The sequence below is a fragment of the Pleurodeles waltl genome, chromosome 1_1 (assembly GCF_031143425.1).
Source record: "Pleurodeles waltl isolate 20211129_DDA chromosome 1_1, aPleWal1.hap1.20221129, whole genome shotgun sequence".
Lineage (NCBI taxonomy): Eukaryota > Metazoa > Chordata > Amphibia > Caudata > Salamandridae > Pleurodeles > Pleurodeles waltl.
Window position 1 is genome coordinate 437,746,749 of NC_090436.1, and position 20,725 is coordinate 437,767,473.

Genomic DNA, 20,725 nt, shown 5'->3' on the forward strand with positions numbered 1-20,725 from the left:
TGATAATCAAAAATTGTATTTAATTCAAGTTCATGATTTTTCTTTCTGGTGTTTAGCTGCCTTCCAGACTCATAACTTTTCTTTTCATCCCCCTTTCCAATCCCACACCTAAGCAACTGAATACATGCATCAATGTGTGGAAATACGATCGTCCATGTTAATTCGGACCTCACACAGACACTGATGTCGTCCTAGTTGTGGTCACAGAACTTACAAATGGCTTGTAAAAATTTTCAACATCTACTTTGATGTCCTTTATCCTGTATATAATACCAATAAGAATCAACATGACAAGAACAGGATGGCAAATAGCACTGCTACACAGAACAACTTACATACAAACCATTACTGATTATCCAATTCAAACACCCAGAAATTAGACTCATCAAGACCAGGAAGGGAAGGTAAGCAAACTCAGGGCCGCGAGTCTACACTAATTAATTGTACAGCCGCAGTAAATTACAAGGCTGCCTCGCCATTAACTGCAAGCACACTTGTTGTTTTAGTGACAACATTGACCGTTCACTTGTGGCACTGCCCTTCCTTGAAAAGGAAGCATAACAAAGTGAAGAAATGCGTGTCAGCATGTTGGCCGGTCACGAACGTTCCTTGCCTTCCTCATTTCTCGCTGTTCGTTGACAGTCGAAGCAAATTATAGAGCAATAAAACAACAGGAGAGCAGAGCTGTATTAGCCACTTCTGCTTAATTGCGTAATACAGTTATTAACCAACGTGGGAAGCTCACGGTAGTTTAACAATACTCCTCTGACAAGAACCAAAAAAAGAGGGGAAGCTGCCAGGCAGGCTGAAACGGAGCGGGAAGTTACCTGGGGATTTACTATTCAGTGCAAGACCCCTGCAACGACGCCAAAGAAGCTGTGTCGTAAAGGACAGGTGTTGCGAAAAGGTGCGTACGTCGTGCAGACAAGAAGTGTTCTTTGATGTCTTTGGTAGCAGCTCTTTTTTCATGGCTTTGTCTGTTGGGAGCTTTGATTGAAGACAGAAGAGGTAATATAGCTGCCTCATTTTACCTTGAATCTGTTAGCCTACGAAAACTGCAAATAAACTGTGCAAAGTGACAGCAGCTGTGAGAGGATGACGTGAGGAGGCCGCGAGGGTGCGCGAAAATTTAATTGACAACGTTTTTAAGGGTCCTTTTTGTGAATGATGTGACAATACATTTCAAAACCCAAGCTCACATCATTATATAAAGGAATATTTTGGAAGACTATTGTTTTTAACTACTTTTTATTGGAAGTTCATCCATCACAGCCTGCATTTACACGTGTCACTGCAGTGTTATTGGTGCAATATTCGGAATTAATAACAACGTGCGCTCGCCTTTTTAACATCATTGTTTCACTATTTGGTACATCTTTCGGACCTTTCTCTTCAGCTTGATATAATATTTGTGTTTACGTAGGCTCTGTCAGTGCATTTGCTTAGTTCCTCGCTGGCTGCTTCTGTGCGTTTGTGTGAAGGTTCTAAATTGTACGAACAATAAGAGAGAAAGCCTTTCTCAAAGCCTTGCATTCTATTGCTTTCTTTACTCCTTCGTCTGCCAGTTGTCTACAATCCAGTGCAGCCCCTGAGGCTGCGCCCTTTTTAATTGTTCCAAACTTGTTTTCTATGTTCCTACTATGCTATCATCTCCCTCGCATATTCCTTTGCTTCTGTCATAGCTATTGTATTTGCCTCCTAATCTCCTAGTTTTTGCCCCTCGATTATATGCCCTTTCGTTGAGTTTCTCCTTCCAGCCTCGAGTTTCCTTGCTGTTCAGTTTCTTGCTTGCTACATTGCTTAGAACCCTTGTGCTAGCCTTGCCTTGTGTTTTCCCTAGTTTTTCCTTAATTGCTTGCTCTAATATCGCCCTTTTGTCTTGTGGTTCTGTGTTTACAATTGCATCTGTCTATTCTTGGTAGTTCATGTATAGCTGTTTTCTCTCTGCTGCTCGCCTCTGTTAGCATGTCTGACCTTAATAAGTAAACATATGAGGGGACGCGAATAGGTCGATGAACCTTTTGACTCGCAATTAAGATGTTCTTACCATAGCTCCAGTACATAATCAATAACCAATACACAATACCAATAATCACCAACAATCAATAACATCAATAATCAATGGAGTCAGTAATTGTCACACACCATGACCTTTCAGTCATGAATAACCACACCTTTTAATAAAAGTTAGAAAACGTATTTTCCTAAAAATAACAATGCTAAAGTCATGTAGACTAATCTCAATAACAAATGAAACCCATACAAAAACAATGCTGGGTGCCCAATGCGGCGAAAGGAACGTAATCTAATCAAAGCTTGAACTACAACACATTCTAAGGTTATAGTGCAAATTAATAACAAAGTCAACTGCGTCAAAGTAATTAGTACATTGAAGGTTAGCAGAGAAATTAATCAAGCATTTTTCCCTCTTAGCACAATTTCATTAGTGAGACTCCTTAAATAACGTCAGTTTAGCATCAGCATGTTCGGCTTCATGCAAAATAGTTTAGTAACACAAATTTGGGAAAACATCTAACTATGGCTCTATTAAAACAGTGCATTTGTTACCTAGAAAAAAAACTAATATGCATAATAATTAACAGTCTAATTCATAATACCTATCCTTAATGTGGATCAGCAAGCAGCGTCAGCCTTCGTACTCAGGATATCAGGCGATCAGCAAGGCATCAGGATTCTGCATCAAAGTTCAGAAAACACAGTCTTTAAGCATTAAAGTTAAGCACGTCTCTTGTCAAGACGCATAAGGAAATATTGAGTGTTTGGCAAGTAAGAAAATGGGCAATGAATCTGTCTTCTCTCAGTGCAGCGTCATTAAATTAAAACTAGTAAAACCACTTCCCAAATCCCTATTGGTCAGTTAATCGCATGTTCACACTTTGTCCAATAAAACTAAAACTCCTAATCTATGAATTCTACCATTAATCTGTTCACATGTCGTTGAATGGTTGCCCTGCAAAGTCCTCATCATCCGGCTTGTCAGGTAACTATTGTTGGAGCTTCCACTCCAGTCAGTATCTCCATTGTTCTTCTCCTTAGAAAGTCAGTCTCACACGCATTACAAACAAGAACAGCATCTTCTGGCAGTCGGTTCTCATGAGAAAACGTCCATTGTGAGCACATTTACACAATGCAAAATGAAATCACAGTTTAACTCTCTGGGACAGCCATTTATTAAACGTTGAGAAATACAGCTTTGACATGAGGCCTGGCAAACTAGGCCAAGACATTCGCTAAGTTAAGGCCTACAACTAATAAAGCTAGAGCATAATGCATAACCTTTAATATGACATATTACTACATTAGTCAACCATATATTCAACATTTCACAATAATAATTCTCTAGTAAGAACACTTTGTGAACATTGGTGGGCACTCTTCGAAATCACATTTTCAAATGTGTGCATTATTTTCTACATTATTATATTTTCCACACAAATCACTTATTCCGAATACATGAACACTCGTTAATAATTTTTATTAATACACCTGTGCTAGCACCTTGTATTCTTAGGCTCTCAGTGTTGTACAGGGGTTGGCTCCTGGCTTCCAGGATGACATTCCTGTCCCATCCTTTGTGGTGTGTTACATGTACTATTAATTGTTTTAGCTGTGGCATTGTGGCATTTTAATTTTCTTGGGAACCTACACTATGGCCCTCATTACAACATTGGTGGTAAAAGCCGCTTATCGCCGTGCAGAAGACCACCAACACACGGCTGCGGACAACCGCCACAGCTATTATGACCCACATTTCGGAATCCGCCAAAATTCAGACACCCACACAAGTCCGCCACACCAAAGGTCAGTGATAAACTGGCGAAACCAAAACCTCCACCTTCACGCCAACAGAAATACGCCCACACTATCACGACACATGAATCAATGCAGCGGTCTTTCAACCACGGTATTCCATTGGCGGTACACACCGCCGCGCTCAAAATACACACACATTTACAAAACACTATCACATTGGACACTTCAAAATACACACACCTGATACACATACACACACCACTCCCACACACCCATTACAATATAAAACACACACCCACATCACCCACAAACCCCCACGACAAAAAATCCAGAAAGAAGGCCAGAGAGAGACACCACCAGCAAGAACAACAGCATCCACAGGCACACAATACCATCACCCACACAACTTCCACGCACCTCACACAACACACCATTACATATCAGCACACTTATCACCACACAATCCACCCCACACATCACCTACACTACCCCATGGCACGGCAAAGACACCCCAGGTTCTCGGAGGAGGAGCTCAGGGTCATGGTGGATGAAATCGTCCAGGTACAGCCACATCTATTCGGATCACAGGTGCAGCACACCTCCATTGCAAGGAAGATGGAGCTATGGCGCAGAATAGTGGACAGGGTCAACGCAGTGGGACAGCACCCAAGAAATCGGGAGGACATCAGGAAGAGTTGGAACGACCTACGGGGGAAGGTGCGTTCCGTGGTCTCAAGACACCACCAGGCGGTTCAGCGGACTGGCGGCAGACCCCCACCTCCTCACCCACAACTAACAACATGGGAGGAGCAGGTCTTGTCGATTCTGCATCTTGAGGGCCTCGCAGGAGTAGGCGGAGGAATGGACTCTGGTAAGTCAAATCTTAACTATTACATCCCCCACCCTACCTGCATGCTATCACATAACCCCACCCTCACCCCCAGCACCCCAACTCCTCAGATATGTCCCAACATCACAAACCACCCATCCCAACACCAAGCCCTGCATGCAACAACAGAGCATGGACACCCATCACTAAAGCATGCCCACTGCACATACCCATACAACCCCCTAAACCATCATCACACAAGCTCCCACACAGGAATGCAAGCACTGGGGTACACGCTCACCCACCCATTGCACACCATGACACATAGAGATTTAATAACCATCCTTTTATACCCCTGCAGGACCCCTACCCAACGCCAGCGGACAGGAGGGTCCACACATGTCCACACCACCAACAGAAGAGGCCCACAGTGATGACAGCAGCTCTGTCCAACTGGATCTAGATGACCAGCCCGGCTCATCGGGGACCTCTGGACAGTCGGTTCCCCTCACACTGGCACATGCCATCACAGATCTTCCCCCCCCTCTGGAAACACCAGCACAGCACCCACCCAGCGGGCCCATACCTCCGTCCTTAGGACACGTCAATCAGCTGTGTGTCCATCACTACAGGGAACCCAGGATAACCCACCACCCCAACAACAACAGGGACCTGGAGGCAGTGGAATTGGGCACACAGTCCAGGGGACGGAGGCCCAGGAACACAGGGGAACTGGGAGGGCAGCTGTGCGACAGGGGGCGGACAGGCCAAGGGAACCCACTCTCCACGAGGCCCTCTCCTCCATCATGGGAGCCTACCACCACTCCCAGGAGACAATGGCAACGGTACTGGCCAAGTTTCAGGAGACCCAGCGCCTGCAGTAGGAACAGTATATGGGCTTCAGGGAGGAACTCAGAACCATCAGCTCCACCCTGGGCACCATCGTAGGGGTGCTGAAGGAACTCGTCAACACCAGGAAGGACACTGTGGCACTACAAGGGGCCCCTGACACTAGCATGGACAATGAACTGCCCACCACCTCCGCTGGTGCTAGTGGACAGGACGCCCCGCCACACACAGGACCACCACACCAGCACCCCACCCCCTGCAGAGGGAGAACCACCCCGCAAACGGTCCCTGAGATCCATAACAAAGACAGAGCACGATGCCAAGACCCCCGCCAAGAAATGAGACCACCCTGATTGTCATCCTACGGTCCCACTTTGTTACCCTGTCCATACTTAAACTGCCCAACCTCTACTTCCTATGCCCATTTGTGCAATGCACCTGTGAGACTTATAGACTGGACTCTGCCATGGACATTCCTCCGCCATCACCCCTCACCATTTCACTACCCCCTCCAATATTGAGCACTTAAATAAATACACTTAAAACACAAAACCAATCTGCAGTCTGTCTGTTATTTCGAAATAGTGTATTAGCAATTACAGTGACAAAATGCTCTTTCAATTGTAATGTCAACATACCTATATCACACAGCTCAAGTCCATGAGGAATCAAAGCAGATGTCACACAGTGGGACTTACATCTGTGAAATCGTAAGGGAAAGTGGCAACTCAGTGACCATACACTGGGTGAAAAGGACAGACAGTAGAGAGGTAGTAGTGTTTAAGTACATGTAGTAGGCAGGGCTGTACTCTTACCTGTGTCTCACTGGAAATATTGCTGGATCACTGAGTCCCTGTTGTTCATGTCTTCTTCCTCTGCTTCCTCGTCTTCACTATCCACAGGCTCCACAGCTGCAACAACACCGCCATCTGGACCATCCTCCTGCAGAAAAGGCACCTGTCGTCGCAATGCCAAGTTATGAAGCATACAGCAGGCCACGATGATCTGGCACACCTTCTTTGGTGAGTAGAATAGGGACCCACCTGTCATATGGAGGCACCGGAACCTGGCCTTCAGGGGGCCGAAGGTCCGCTCGATCACCCTCCTAGTTCACCCATGGGCCTCATTGTAGCGTTCCTCTGCCCTTGTCCTGGGATTCCTCACTGGGGTCAGTAGCCATGACAGGTTGGGGTAACCAGAGTCACCTGCAAATGGCGAGGGACAAGTATTAGACACACACTAACCTGTAGGGTAACCCCAGACCCAGACAACCATTCTCACTGTCTTGCTTCCAGGTGCTCACCTAATAGCCACACACGGTGCTTCTGGAGTTGACCCATCACATAAGTGATGCTGCTATTCTGCAGGATGTAGGCGTCTTGCACTGAGCCAGGGAACTTGGCATTCACATGGGAGATGTACTGGTCTGCCAAACATACCATCTGTACATTCATAGAATGATAACTCTTCCGGTTTCTGTACACCTGTTCACTCCTGTGGGGGGGGGTGGGACCAAAGCCACATGGGACCCATCAATGGCACCTATGATGTTGGGGATATGTCCCAGGGCATATAAATCACCTTTCACTGTAGGCAAATCCTCCACCTGAGGGAACATGATGTAGCTCTGCTGGTGTTTCAGAAGGGCAGTCAACACTCTGGACAATACGTTGGAAAACATAGACTGGGACATCCCTGATGCTATGGCCACTGTTGTTTGAAATGACCCACTTGCTAGGAAATGGAGCACTGACAACACCTGCACTTGAAGGGGGATTCCTGTGGGATGGCGTATTGCTGACATCAGGTCTGGCTCCTACTGGGTACACAGTTCCTGGATTGTGGCACGGTCAAGTCTGTATGTTATTATGACATGTCGCTCCTCCATTGACGACAGGTCCACCAACGGTCGGTACACCGGAGGATGCCGTCATATCCTCACATGTCCCAGCGGACGGTGCCTATGAAGGACAACAGCGAGCACAGAGTCAAACAACTCAGAGGTGCGTACCCACAGTTTACACAGAACACCAATCATACACAAAAGGTGGCCTGTATGTGTGTTGAGTCTAGGCCAAGGTATGGGTGTCGCAGTTGTAAATGAAGCCATGTGGGCCCCTGAAATGGTGGCTGCCTGACCTCTAAAGTAGGACAATGGGATGTGAGGTAACTGCGCTGGCGTTGTACACCGTCGCGGTAGGCGGTCGAAGACCGCAGTGCAATGCTGCATTGGTTAACATTGGACCCTATGGGTCCCAGGAGCCAATGATGATGTGCGCCGGCGGTGACAGTACGCAATGCCGCGAACGTGACCGCCATTTTCTATCTGTTCAATCACTCGATACCTGATCTTCGACAGGAGAGGACCTACACTGCAAGTGCTGCTGTGACCTCAGTCTGGAAGACACAATTGCGCGAGTGTCTGGGGAAAGGGCCCCTGCCTTCACATCGGAGGAGTTGGAGAAGCTCGTGGATGGGGTCCTCCCCCAGTACACGTTACTCTACGGTCCTCCAGACAAACAGGTAAATACACTGTGAGCATGCTGTATGAGCTATGAGTGTGTGGAGTGGGGTGGATGAAAGATGGGGGGGGATTGAGGCGTGCATGAAACGACAGTGAGTGCATGTGCATCATGGCAAGGGTAGGAATGGGGGCCAATCACGTTGATGGTGCAGTTGGTAATAACTACTCTTTTTCCCCTGTACATTTCATGTAGGTCAGCGCCCACCAGAAAAAAGATATTTGGCGTGCCATCGCCAAGGACATACGGACCCTGGGGGTCTACCACAGACTGAGCACCCACTGCCGGAAAAGATGGGAGGACATTCGCCGCTGGAGCAAGAAGACGGCGGAGACTCAGCTGGGGATGGCCTCCCAACGTGGGAGGGGTGCCCTTCGCACCATGATCCCCCTGATGTTTAGAATCCTGGCGGTGGTGTACCCGGAGTTGGATGGGCACTTGAGGGCATCACAGCAGACACAAGGGGGTGAGTACACTCACATTCTACTGACTTTGCGTGCAGTGGAGTTGTCTGGGTGGGGGAGGTGGGCTGTGGGTTTCCCTAGGCCAGGGCGAGTTCCGTAGGCAAGGCCCCTCCGTAAGGCAGGCCATGTGGCACCCTAGCCCACCTCTGTAGAGTGCCAAGTACACCTAGTCATGCCCCTGTGTCATCTATGTGTGCAGATGTCGTCCATAGCCTTGTAGGCCATTTCCCAGGAATTGAACAGTGGAGCCCAAGAGCGCGGTGTAGTGCAGGGGGCTTCTGTGTCTGTCGTGTCCGCCAACAGTAGCCGTAATGCATGCACTCAACATGTCTCTCTTTTGTTTTCCCCCCTTTTTGTGGTCTCCCTGTTCTTGTGTGCATTAGCATCATCAGGCGGAGGAGCAGTGGCACTGGAGCAGGAGGGAGCTGCATCCCACATGACAATGGAGGGTGACACTACGGACTCTGAATTCACCAGTGGGACGGAGGGCGAGGGGAGCTCCACGGCGGGGACAGGAGCTGAGACCAGCGACACGGACTAGTCCTCTGATGGGAGCTCCCTTGTGGTGGCGGCAACATCTGTGTCCCCCACATCTACAGGTATAGCCTCCACCCCCCCTACCAGCACCGCCCTCCCAGCAGCCCCTCAGGCTTTGCCCGTGCCCGCTCACCCAGGAGGGTGGGCATCACCTTCACCCCAGGCACCTCAGGCCATGCCCCTGTCACCCCTGCTGCCCTCAGTGAGGAGGCCATAGACCTCCTCAGGTCCCTCACTGTTGGGCAGTTTACCATTTTGAATGCCATCCAGGGTGTAGAGAGGCAGTTGCAACAAACTAATGCATTCCTGGAGGGCATTCATTCTGGTCAGGTGGCCATTCACCAAGCTTTTCAGCACTGATGGCAGCCATTGTCCCCATCTCTAGCCTCCCCCCTGCAACTTCCTCCACCCCGACCCAATCCCCTCTACCTCAGCCCATCCCAAGCACACCTACAGACCAACATGCACACACCTCAACACCCAAGGGTAGTTCAGGCAAACATAAGCACCACACATCCCACAGGCATTCACGCATCACACACATGCAGACACACCAACATCCACTGCCTCCACTGTGTCCCCCTCCTGCTCGTCTCACTCCTCCCTCCCAGTGACGTTTACACTCACACCTGCATGCACTACCTCTACAGCCACTATGTCCCTCTCCAGCACACCCACCACCACACCGCGCTCACGTGCAGTCACCACCCCCACTACCATTCACACGTCCCCTGTGTCCTCTCCCAGTGTGTCTCTGACGCCCCGTCCCAAGATACACAAACGCAGGCACACACCCACCCAACAGCCATCCACCTCATGACAGCCTCCAGCGCATGCACCTTCACCCAAAGTCACCAAACGTACACCTCCTACAACCACCACCTCTTCCTCCACTCCCAAACCCCCTCCAGCTACCCATCCCAGTGTGTCCAAAAAACTTTTCCTGTCCACCCTTGACCTCTTTCCCACACCTCCCTCACCCCGTCCATCTCATAGGTCCAGAACTAGCACCTCAGCCACAACATCTCCGGGACCAGTGGTGCCTGTAGTCACCGGAATCTGGAGTGCACCGGCCACCAGGGCAGCTAGTGTGGCACGGAGCCACAGCACAGACAGTCCCCCACTTGTGAAGCATCAGAAGTTGGCCAGTGCCTGGCGGGAGAGGGGGAAGACTCCAGCCACCAAAGCCGCTCCCAGGGGTCCTGGTGGGAGTGTGGAGTCAGCTGTGACACCTTCCAAGGTGGGGAGGGCCACAAGAAAGCCGGCAAGTCTGGGAAGAGCAGCACGGCAGAGAAGACCGCCATCATCCCCGCTGCTCAGGAGGCCACCGCCAGCACCAGCCCAGCTGCCCAGGAGGCCACCACCAGCATCAGCCCAGCTGCCCAGGAGGCCACCGCCAGGACCAGCCCAACTGCCCAGGAGGCCACCGCCAGCACCAGCCCTGCTGCCCAGGAGGCCTCCGCCAGCACCAGCCCTGCTGCCCAGGAGGCCACCGCCAGCACCAGCCCTGCTGCCCAGGAGGCCACCGCCAGCACCAGCCCAGCTGCCCAAGAGGCCACTGCCAGCACCAGCCCAGCTGGCCCAACAGTCCAGCTGCCCAGGAGGCCACCGCCAGCACCAGCCCCGCTGCCCAGGAGGCCACCGCCAGCACCAGCCCCGCTGCCCAGGAGGCCAATGACAGCACCAGCCCTGCTGCCCAGGAGGCCACAGCCAGCACCAGCCCTGCTGCCCAGGAGGCCACTGCCAGAAAAAGCCCCATTGGGCCATGAAGGACCGCAAGCAAAAGCCCAGTTGGGCCATGAAGGACTGCCAGCAAAAGCCCCGTTGGGCCATGAAGGACCGCCAGTAAAAGCCCAGTTGGGCCATGAAGGACCGCCAGTAAAAGCCCTGTTGGGCCATGAAGGACCGCCAGCAAAAGCCCCGTTGGGCCATGAAGGACCGCCAGCAGCTGAGACCCTGCAATGGAGACCGCCATCTCAAGCACCGCTGAACAGGGCACCGCCATCTCAAGCACCGCTGCACAGGGCACCGCCGTCTCAAGCACCGCTGCACAGGGCACAGCCGTCTCAAGCACCGCTGAACAGGGCACCGCCGTCTCAAGCACCGCTGAACAGGGCACCACCGTCTCAAGCACCGCTGCACAGGGCACCGCCGTCTCAAGCACCGCTGCACAGGGCACCGCTGTCTCAAGCATCGCTGGCCCACGAGCGGCAAGGGCACTGACGCAACTGAGTCCGTCACGGGCTGAATGATGCACTCTGGGCACCATGCCCCCTACAGAACCAGTGGAGAGATCCATCCACTGCCTCTGTCCTTAGCAGGATGAAGCACTCTGGGCACAAAGCCCCCTCCAGAACCAGTGGAGAAAGGCATCCACTCCCTCTGTCCTTAGCCGGATGAAGCACTCTGGGCACAAAGCCCCCTCCAGAACCAGTGGAGAGATCCAACCACTCCCTCTGTCCTTAGCAGGATGAAGCACTCTGGGCGCCATGCCCCCTCCAGAACCAGTGGAGAGATCCATCCACTCCCTCTGTCCTTAGCAGGATGAAGCACTCTGGGCACAAAGCCCCCTCCAGAACCACTGGAGAGATCCATCCACTCCCTCTCTCCTTAGCAGGATGAAGCACTCTGGGCACCATGCCCCCTCCAGAACCAGTGGAGAGATCCACCCACTCCCTCTGTCCTTAGCAGGATGAGGCACTCTGGGCACAAAGCCCCCTCCGGAACCAGTGGAGAGATACATCCACTCCCTCTGTCCTTAGCAGGATGAAGCACTCTGGGCCCAAAGCCCCCTCCAGAACCAGTGGAGAAGGCATTCACTTGAGAGACTATGGCTTTGCACTCCCCAGGATGTAACAGTGGGCAAACCACCCACTGTAGAGACTTGAGAGACTGTGGCTTTGCACTCCCCAGGATGTAACAGTGGGCAAACCACCCACTGTAGAGACTTGAGAGACTGTGGCTTTGCACTTCCCAGGATATGGCAGTGGGCAGCCCACCCACTGTAAAGACTTGAGAGACTGTGGCTTTGCACTCCCCAGGATATGGCAGTGGGCAGCCCACCCACTGTAGAGACTTGAGAGACTGTGGCTTTGCACTCCCCAGGATGGAACAGTGGGCAACCCACCCACTTGTGAGACTTGAGAGACTGTGGCTTTGCACTCCCCAGGATTGAACAGTGGGCAACGCACCCACTGTAGAGACTTGAGAGACTGTGACGTTGCACTCCCCAGGATTGAATAGTGGGCATGTGGCCCCCTCGTGGATTTGGCGTTGTGCACTCATCCGGCTGAGGTGCCACCCCTTTCCCTCCCCCTGAGGTGCCTGTTTAGTTTCTGTCTGATGCCCCTGCAGTGTTCTCTCCGTCATGGTCGGGGATCTTGTGTGGGCCTCGCCCATACCATGTGGTCCCAGTGTTCCACAGACTTTCTGAGAACACTACCTGGACTACTTTGCTTGGTATATATTATGTACATGGTGTATATATCTATTTCTGCCTACTTGCTTTTAATATATTACAATGGTTACACTCATTTTCTATTGTCTTTGCATTCTTCCGGGAGTTTGGGGGGTGTAACTGTAATGTTTCATGCTGTATTAGTGTATGAGGGTGGGGGTGTTGCGTGTGTGTGTGTGTCCCTGTTTTTCCCCTCCCCTGTGTCGTAGGTGCAGTACTCACCGTGGTCTTCGCCACCGGCGTTCGTGCTCCTGGTAGAGGAGCAAGAAGATGAAGGCTGGGAAAATGTGAAGCTCTGGTTCTATGGCGTCCTCGTTCCTCGTGGAGTGTGTAGAGGTGAGCGTTTTTCCTTCGGGATTCCTGTTTCCGCCGTGTTTTTATCCGCGGTGAATTCGCCCCGGAAAAGGTGGCGGATTGGCCTGTCATAATAGTGTGGGCGGTACATTGTCCTCCGCCTGTCTGTTGCCGGTGACCGCCAAGCTGTTTGTTTGTACCGCCGTGGCGGTCGGAGTGTTAAAGTGGCTGTCTTTGTTGGCGGTTTCCGCCACGGTCGTGATTCCAAATTTTTTACCGCCGGCCTGTTGGCGGTCTTACTGCCGCTTTAACACCGACCGCCAGGGATGTAATGACCACCTATGTCTCCTGTTAGACCCATAGTGGCTTGTCTCGGGTATGTATGTACAATCCTTACTTGCACCCTACCAGTGGCTTTTCATCTATAGGGTTGGGAGGGGGGCTGCCTCCGCTAACTAAAACCTGCCTCCTTCTCCAAGTACTTGGTAGACGTTACAGCTATCACTTGTAAACAGAGGATCTTATGATCCTTATTTGCATACAATAGCTATATTATCACTTGAGCAGCATTAGAGGGTTCCACTGCCCGGGCCTGTACTGTACCTGTGATGGCAGTGGCCGTGCAGCCCAGCCTCACTTTTACAACGTATTAGGTGACCTGCTGCCTTAACCTCAGGCAATGCAATATGTTAGCAAATAAAGCTTTGGGGGGGCTTGTCAATCATTGTCCTTATGCCCTATTAGAAGCAGCGTTAGAGAAGTAGGACCGATCTCCAGCCCGATTCCTTTGCTGATAAGACAGAGGCTCATAGGGATGTCTGGGACAAATGAAGCTGTCAATCATGACAGCCTCTGCTTGTGCCTTGCGGTGGCCGGTTTGATGAGCCAAGAATCTTGAAACTAGGAGTATGCCCCAGCAGTGTCTCGGGGTAAGTTTCAGTAACTCTATGTGTGTTGGTTTTACATTTGTGACCTGAGACATTTTTATATGTATTAAAAAATAAGAGAACATGTTTGTAAATTCTATATGAAATGTAACGTACTGAGTCTAATTTAATGCTTTTTCCTCATTTCCAAACACATTGCAAAACTCTCCAATGCATACGAATAGGCCAAAGTTTATTTTTACACAAATCAGCCAAGATGCATTACAGCAACACTATGCAACTACACTCACTGTGCACTGGGGAGCAGTGGACCCCAGCAAAGGTAGATATAAGATAACTCCTTACTCGTCATTCACACTATGTAGATACAGAATAGCACAGAATGACCTGGCCAACTCTCTGCATCACTGCATGTGCAGCCCTAGCAACACACTCACTGTCCTATTGTTTTATGTACAGAGACTCCACACTCATAAAGATACTACTTGTAAATACCTTTGTGGACAGCAAACAATCCTAAACATACACACAAGTGTATGTTTACCTTTGTGAATCAGGACCTCAGAGTCTATTCTTCACGTGCACACAACAGACCATGAGCCCAGAGCTAGCATACTGCTGACATACCCTCCCGAAATACAGTTGAGCAAGCATCTGCTGCAGTGTCCCACACCCTGCATACAGATATACCCTAGATGCATCCGCACGCCTGTTACATTTATTTGACATATTTGTGCCTCTTGGTAACAGTAGGACTGGCAGGCCTCAACTAACACTGCTAAAAAAATGTCAGGCCATCCTAGTTTGCACAGTGTGGCAGTGCTATAACAGTTAATGGTTAGGTCATTTGCCTAACTGCCCTGTCAGTGCCACACCCTCTTGTTCCTACTAGGACATTTCATAACCAGACATGGTAGGCGTCGATGTAGCTAACACTGATTTCTATCTTCCTAATGTGGGTGAACTACATCACTGACACTATGGTACATTCAATGTAATTTTACTTGTCTGCAAGACATCTTACAAACTACTAGGGAATTAACATGACTTCTTTTAGTAACACTCTGAATCCGTAGTGGCCTGAATGGTGCTCTCTATTAAAGCAACAAAAAACATAACATAAACAGTAGAGTTGGGTTAGCAACTGAAAGCAAGAGCCAGCTGAGACAAAGTACACTTCATCCAAAAGAAGTGTATAAACTTTGTTGATTGGGATGAAAGGTTACAAAGGCTTAACCATCAAGAAGAAGGAAGCGTTAATTCGTCTCCACTCTATGCTGCCTCTTTCACCAGCCACCGCTCGCCTACTTCGCGTTCTCATTCCACTCTGATGTTGAAGGTGACATCAGAAAGGAATACTACACCCCCCCTCCTTTATATACAAAAAAAAATGCATGAATGAGGTAATAACACATAGCTGTACAAGAATCAAGAATAACAAAAGAAACATGTACAAATGACAACAGAAAAAAAACTTGTAGAACACCATAAAAATTAAACATAAGAATTAAACATAGCCTTTTAGATAAGCAGGGCTTCGCATTTTTCTATCAGACTTTCTTAGTGACACACCAATGGGAATGTTGTCTTCTTCCTTTTGCGAGTTGTCCTTCAGCTCAGCATCTTGTATAACTCTCCCTGTATACACGACCACTCTATTAAGATTCCATACATGATGATCATCCGTTCTGAGGGCATTATTGAAAACTTTGATGACTCTCATTGGTTTAGACAACCTGTTGCCCCCAGACACAAAACCGGGACGTTTTATCATAACTAGGTCACCTACATTTACCTTAGTCACTTTAACAGAATGTCTACAATCAAAATACAGCTTGCTATTGCTTGTTTTGGCATTTTCTCTTTATTTCCATTTACTATTATCTTTATCAGTTCGATTGTCATTCCCCAAAAATGCATTATCCCAAGATGGCTCTAGTATAATATTGGGACGCCTCCCCCGAAACATTCAAAAGGAGACATACCTGTGGTTGTATGAGGCATAAACCTGTATACTAAAATTAATTTGGTTACTTATTCCTGCCAACTCCTACTATTACATTTAGCTAAAGCAATTGTTTCTTTCAATACCCTATTGAATCAACCATTCCAGTGGATTCCGAATGATACAGAGCACATTTTTTGTGCTTTATATCACACACCCCAAGAAATGTCTCCATTTCTTAGGAAATCCGCTGCACCCCATTATCAGTAAGCAACGTCTCAGGAATACCTTCCCTTATGAACAGATCTTTTAAAAACTTTGACATGTCCAGTTTCAACGCCTCTGGAAAAACAAATTTCAGGCCTACGTGAAAACATATCCATCACAACTATAACATAGCTTTCTTGTCCACCACTATGTATTGGCCCTAAAATATCTAATGCAATGTCTTTCTATGGTTTATCAGGACGATCTCTTATCATCATCGGTTGAACCTTTGGCTTCCTGCTTTTCTCACTCACAGCACATTGCATACATTCCCTTACCAGGCATTCAATTTGCACATCCATCCCTGGCCACCAATAGCTGAACCTCAGCCTCTCCTTCATTTAGAGATGCCTAAATGACCCTCATGAGCTATGTTTAGCAAATCTTCCCTTAATTTGACCGGAGGGACTACCACGTAATAGCAAGCTTTCCCTGGTCGCCAGCTGATCTTTGACCAACCAAAAGCCCTTACACAGATCTCCCCCTTGATTCTTGTGTGTCCAACCATGACTTATTAGATCCATTACCTTTTGCAGTGTAGAGTCACCCTTAACCTCTTCACGCCATCTATCCTCTGAAATTATTTCGCAATCAAGTTCACACATAAAATTTGTATAGTCCTCAGAGGTATCACTGTCTGTATGATTAGTCCTGTCCTCCCCCACTAACCTAGACAAGGTATCAGCAATTAGTTTCCACCCCAGGAATGTATTTGACTTCAAAGTTATACTCTTGTAAATCAATCACCCATCTAGATATTCTGGATGAAATAGAATCAATGCCCTTTTTATTGAAATCTTCACACAAAGGTTTGTGATCAGTCTTAACCATGAACGTGGTACCCCACAAGAATGTTTTCAGTTTTTTAACAGCCCAATGTACTGCAAGAGCCTCCCTTTCAATCACAGAATACCTGGATTCTGCAGCTTTCAGGCTTCTAGATAAAAACATAATGGTATTATACTGACCACACCCACTTTGCTGTCAGACCGCACCAAGACCTTTAAGGCTGGCATCAGTGGTAATGATCAAATTCTTCTTTAGATCAAAGTTTTTAAGTTTAGGGGCTAGAGCCAACATTTTCTTGATCAATTCAAACTCCTTCCCACACTCCTCACTCCATGCAAAGTTTGTCCCCTTCTTTAAAAGACCCCTCATGGTATAGGTAACATCAGCAAAGATCTTAACAAACTTGTGGTAGTACTCCACCATCCCCAGAAAATGCATGAGCTCTTCCTTAGTAGTGGGGGGAACCATGTCTTGAATAGTATTAACCAAATCAGCTTTCGGAATGACCACATCTTCTGTTAGGGTGTGGCCCAGGTAGTCAATGGTCTCTGTACCAAATTTGCATTTCTCAAATTTTACAGTTAAATTGTGATCACACAACCTCTTCCAAACCTGCCTGACTCTTGCATCATGTTCACTCCTATCCTTACCATACACTAAAATGTCGTCCTGATACACGCAAACCCCTTCCAAGGCTCTCAAAACCTTTTCCATAACCCTTTGGAAAACAGAGGCAGCTGAGATTAGCCCAAAAGGAAGTCGAATATATCTGAACGTACCAAAGGGTGCGATGAACGCAGTGAGAGCCATAGACTTTTCATCAAGCTGAATCTGGTGACAGGCTGCTGCTAGATCAATAGTAGTGAACACCTTAGCATCACCCAACATCATGAATAATTGGGCAATGTTGGGTAAAGGGTACTTATGATCCACAGCACATTTGTTCAGCTGTCTGAGATCAATGCATAGTCTAGGAGAACCATCAGGCTTTCTAGCAGTAATGACAGGAGCCAAACAAGCAGTACCCTCCACCTCCTCAGTTACACCTTGATTCCTGAGTTTGTTCAATTCACACTGTATTTCCCCTCTTATGTTTATCGGAATACTCCTTATCTTGCTACAGACTGGCGCAGAACCTGGACAAATTTTAATTTTGTGCCTATAACCCTTTAAACAACCCAACTCACTTTTAAACACACTCGAGAACTCAGCACGCAATGCTTGCTGTAAATTCAAATCCATTTCCGTAGACTGTTGTGCAGCTGCATTGACAGGAAGTGTCTCTTTTAACACGATAGGATTATTACAATTGGGATCCAACATGACTCCTAGGTCCCTTTGATGCCACCAGCTAATAATACTATCACCCTTCTTTGACACATATACTTTGCCAGAGGTATAGCGATCCTCATACTCAATTAAACCTATTAAATATCCATGTAATGGTATTAGTTCACCTCCATAGGCACATGGTTTAATGTCAGGTTTGAGCAACTCAACAGTGTTCTTCAAATGAAGATTGAAGAAATCATTAGAGACAATAGTGATCTTTGCACCAGAATCAAACAGAACTTTGGTTCTTTTGCCTTCAACCTGAATGAAATCTAGAGGGCCAACACAGTTCCCAGTTCCTATCTGTAAAACAATTTGTCCATAATCAAAATCCGCAGGGTACAAATCCTCACTACCCTTAGCAAGAACCTCACAGACAGTTTGTTTAGAATTGCTCATCTCACAAACCGAAAAGAAATGACCCTGTTTCTCACAATATGTGCAGACAGCATTTAGTGCGGGACAGTTTTGGACCCCTTGTTATCCTCATGCTTAATACCCGAAGAGGTACTAGTACCTTTGGCAACAGCACACACCTGGTTGGACGTATCATTCTTAATTGCATCAACACATTTTAAAGAATGTTAAATTTTCTTAGCAATGGCAAGCACTTCTTCAAGAGGAGGTTCATCCCTGAGCCATAACTCCTCACGTACTTTGTCGATGTGGCAACCTATCATGAATTGATCTCTTATTCTTTCATCAGTTAATACCCCAAATTTACACGAAGATGCAAGACGTCTGAGATCTGTTACATAATTTTCAAAACATTCACCTTCTCTTTGGAATCTCTTCCCAAAGTAATAGCGCTCTAATATGGTACTCACCTTGAGAAGATAGTGAATATCCAACTTGCTTATACAAGTTTCATACTCATTAAGATCTATTGCTTCACTGTCTGGAATGTCAGTAGATGATCAAACACTTCTTGGCCTTCTGAGCCCAGACAGTGAAGTAATAGTGAAGTTCTCCTTTCAGCACTTAACGAGGTTCCACATGCTTTTGGATAACGCTCAAATACTTTTTTCCATTTAGCTCATTTAATAGGCAGCTCACCAGGAGATGACAGGAAAAACGGAGGAGCCGGAACATTTTGCATGTTTAAAAAATGACGTATTAACAAAATAAAGGTAGAATATTATGTGCAGAATGTCATAGATCACAAATTAGATGCAAGAAAACGTAACCACCTAATGGAAATTAAAGTTGTGCACATCAGCAATGTGTGTGGTACTGTAGTCCAAACACTGTATACACCAGTAAAACAAACAACTAATGCCGAGCACATCGGCGATGTGCCAAAATTATAATTCTGTTAAGGAAACCCAGTGTTGAAGCTGTGCACATCAGCAATGTGCCAAGGTTGTAAAAGTTCACGTCCTCCGTAATATAATATGAAGGGTTAAAGTCAGAACTCCAATATGATGCAGAGAAAATAAAAAATTTGAAAATGGGTCAAACATAACACTGTCACAGTCACTTGAAGAATTATAGGCTCAGAAATGATGATAGTATGTCTTTGCTACAGTATTTTTATTTTCTTCCTTCCTCTTTTTTTTTTCTTCTTTTATCTTGAGCACACACAGCTGTTCCGGGAACTCGTGTAGTTGAACAGCATAAAATGCTTTTTACAGATTGTACTCACCCGAGCACAAAGTGAGAAAATCAAGCATCCCAGGTTGGCATGGAAACATGCTGAATAGAAGTTCTGAGCAGGGGAGCCGGCACGCGTCAGGAAATGGTTGCCTAGGCGATAAATCCTCGCGCCTGAGGCAAACAGAAACAAGCAACCAACCGTAACAAATTGGAGAAAATCTCTAGCGAAGCCCAATTAATTAAAGAAAAGTTACACCGAACCCCGAGCAGGTCTAATGGCAGATGAAAACACGCACGTGTCCGAAGGCAAGTTGAATCTTCAAGCACGAAGGCATCTCCGAACAGCGGAAGAACGCAGTCAATTGTAGAAATGCTGAGCCTTGAACCAATCCCATCCTCGTCACCAGTGAAACAAAGTACACTTCATCCAAAAGAAGTGTATAAACTTTATTTATTGGGATGAAAGTTTACAAAGGCTCAACCATCAAGAAGAAGGAAGCGTTAATCCGTCTCCACTCCGTGCTACCTCTCTCACCGGTCACCGCTCGCCTCCTTCACGTTCTCATTCAACTCTGATGTCGAAGGTGACATCAGAAAGGAATACTACACCAGCCTTGAGCCAGGTGCCCGGCTCTGGCCAGCGCAAGGTCCTATTGGACCCTCTAGCTGACACAAGCCACATATGGGTTCTGCCTGCCATGCACTGATCCACAACTTACCCTCATGCACCAGGAATGAAATACAAACATAAACCTTTGGATGTTAAAAACGAGATGAAGAAATACTCATTGAGTGGCTAAACTGTTTAGTTTGAAAACAATGCATCTTCTATTAATCCTGTCTTCCTACCTTGAATAAATTGTGTGATCAAAGGCAAATTTTTTATTTCACTAAACCTACTGTATGTGTATTAACACTGAGAGCACCTTTAAATACCTGAGCTCGGGTTTTGCACTGTACAAAAACCTCTTGCATTTAAAGCAATATTTTAGAATGTTGCTATTTCTATAACAAGAATGTTGGACGCGTATAGGGTAGTAGCAGTAAAACTTGATTTTGACCACAGGACATAAAAAGAAGAAGAAGAAACGAGGTATACAGCTTAATGGCATATAATCATCGTCCAGTGGAACATTAATTAAAACTAAAAGCTGCAAAAGAGGAAAACAGGTACGTAGAATGA

The 20,725-nt window shown here is 47.4% G+C and overlaps 1 protein-coding gene across 1 annotated transcript in view; it reads left to right on the top strand.

Annotated features, from left to right (window-relative positions):
* Positions 1-781: 781 nt before the first annotated feature.
* The window catches only part of LOC138284976 (baculoviral IAP repeat-containing protein 1-like), a 796,353-nt gene continuing 776,409 nt past the window's right edge, over positions 782-20,725 (top strand). The window contains exon 1 of the mRNA XM_069224352.1: positions 782-907. The gene's annotated coding sequence lies outside the window, so the exon portion shown is untranslated. The remainder of the gene's footprint in view (positions 908-20,725) is intronic.